Source organism: Colobus angolensis, unplaced genomic scaffold (assembly GCF_000951035.1).
Source record: "Colobus angolensis palliatus isolate OR3802 unplaced genomic scaffold, Cang.pa_1.0 Scaffold306, whole genome shotgun sequence".
Classification (NCBI taxonomy): domain Eukaryota; kingdom Metazoa; phylum Chordata; class Mammalia; order Primates; family Cercopithecidae; genus Colobus; species Colobus angolensis.
This window is the reverse complement of record NW_012116333.1, coordinates 773,016-775,409: the sequence shown is the minus strand read 5'-3', so window position 1 is coordinate 775,409 and position 2,394 is coordinate 773,016.

Here is a 2,394-nt window from a genome sequence, read left to right as displayed (position 1 = left end):
CTTCCTTTCATTTCTTTCCTTTCTTTCTTTCTTTTTTTTGTGATGGAGTCTCACTCTGTCACTCAGGTTGGAGAGTAGTGGCTCAATCTCGGCTCACTGCCACCTCTGCCTCCTAGGTTCAACTGTTTCTCCTGCCTCAGCTTCCTGAGTAGCTGGGACTACAGGTGTGCACCAGCATGCCTAGCTAATTTTTGTATTTTTGGTAGAGACTGGGGTTTCTCTATGTTTCCCAGGCTGGTCTTGAACTTCAGGTGATCTACCTGCTTGGGCCTCCCAAAGTGTGGGGATTACGGGCATGAGCCACTGCATCAGGGCAAGTCTTTCATACATCTTGAGTTAATTTTTGTATATGGTGTAAATAAAGGGTTCAGCTTCAATCTCCTGCATATAGCTAGCCAGTTATCCCAGCACCATTTATTGAATAGGGAGTTCTTTCTCCATTGCTTGTTTTTGTCAGCTTTGTCAAAGATCAGATAGTTGTAGGCATGTGTCCTTATTTCTGGGCTCTCTATTCTGTTCCATTGGTGTCTGTTTTTGTACCAGTACCGTACTGTTTTAGGTACTGGAGTCCTGTAGTATAGTTCAAAGTAGGGTAGCATAATACCTCCAGCTTTGTTGTTTTTGTTTAGGATTGCCTTGTCTATTCAAGTTCTTTGTTTTCGTTCCATGTGAATTTTAAGATAAATTTTTTCTAGTGTTGTGAAGAATGTCATTGGTAGTTTAATAGGAATAGCATCAAAGGCATAATTACTTTGAGCAGTATGACCATTTTAACAATATCGATTCTTCCTATCCTCGAGCATAGAATTTTTTCCATTTTTTTGTGTCATCTCGATTTTTTAGAGCAGTGTTTTGTAGCTCTCATTGTAGAGATCTTTCACTTCCATGGTTAACTATATTCCTAGGTAGTTTATTCTTTTGTGGCAATTGTGAATGGGATTGCATTCCTGATTTGGCTCTTGGCTTCACTGATGTTGGTGTATAGGAATGTTAGTGATTTTTGTACATTGATTTTGTATCCTGAGCCTGCTGAACATATCAGCTTAAAGAGCTTTTGGGTCAAGACTATGGGGTTTTCTAGATATAGGATGATCTGCCAACAGGAATAGTTTGACTTCCTCTTGTTCGATTTTTATGCCCTTTCTTTCTTTCTCTTGCTTGATTTCTCTGGCCAAGACTTCCAATATTTTGTTGAATAGAATTGGTGAGAGAGGGCATGCTTGACTGTGCCAGTTTTCAATGGGAATGCTTCCAGCTTTTGCCCATTCAGTATGATGTTGACTGTGGGTTTGTCATACATGGCTCTTATTATTTTGTGGTATGTTCCTTCAATACCTAGTTTACTGAGAGTTTTTAACATGAATGGATGTTGATTTTTATCAAAAGCTTTTTCTGGATCTATTGAGATAATCATGTGGTTTTTGTCTTTAGTTCTCTTTATGTGACAAATCACATTTATTGATTTGTGTATGTTGAACTAACCTTGCATCCCAGGGATAAAGCCTACTTAACTGTGATGGATAAGCTTTTTGATGTGCTGCTGGATTCAGTTTACTGAGTTTTGTTGAGAATTTTTGCATCGATGTTCACCAAGAATATTTGTCTGAAGTTTCCTTTTTTTTGTTGTGTCTCTGCCAGGTTTTGGTATCGAATGATGCTGGCCTCACAGAGTGAGTTATGAAGGAGAAGGAGTCCCTCCTCCTCAATTTCTTGGAAGAGTTTCAGCAGGAATAGTACTAGCTCTTCCTTGTACTTCTGGTAGAATTCAGCTGTGAATCTGTCTGGACTTGGGCTTTTTTTTTTTTTTGTAGGCTATTTGTTACTGGTTCAATTTCAGAGCTCATTCATTATTGATCTGTTCAGGGATTCAGTTTTTTCCTAGCTTGGTCTTGGGAGGGTGTATGTGTCCAGGAATTTATACATTTCTTCTAGATTTTCTTGTGTGTGCATAGAGGTATTCAAAACATTCTCTGATGGTTATTTGTATTTCTTTGGAGTCAGTGGTAATATCTCCTCCATTGTTTCTGATTGTGTTTATATGGATTTTCTCTCTTATTAGTCTAGCTAGCAGTCTTTCTATTTTATTGATATTTTTCAAAAAACCAATTCCTGGATTCATTGATCTTTCGAATACTTTTGTGTTTCAATCTCCTTCAGTTCAGCTCTGATTTTGGTTATTTATTGTCTTCTGCTGGCTTTGGGACTGGTTTTCTCTTGGTTCTTTTGTTATTTTAGTTGTGATGTTAGGTTGTTAAATTGAGATATTTCTAACTCTTTGATGCGGGTATTCCGTGCTGTAAATTTCCATCTTAATACCACCTTGGTTGTGTCCCAGAGATTCTGGTATGTTCTATCTTTTTTGTCATTAGTTTCAAAGAACTTCTTTTTTTTTTT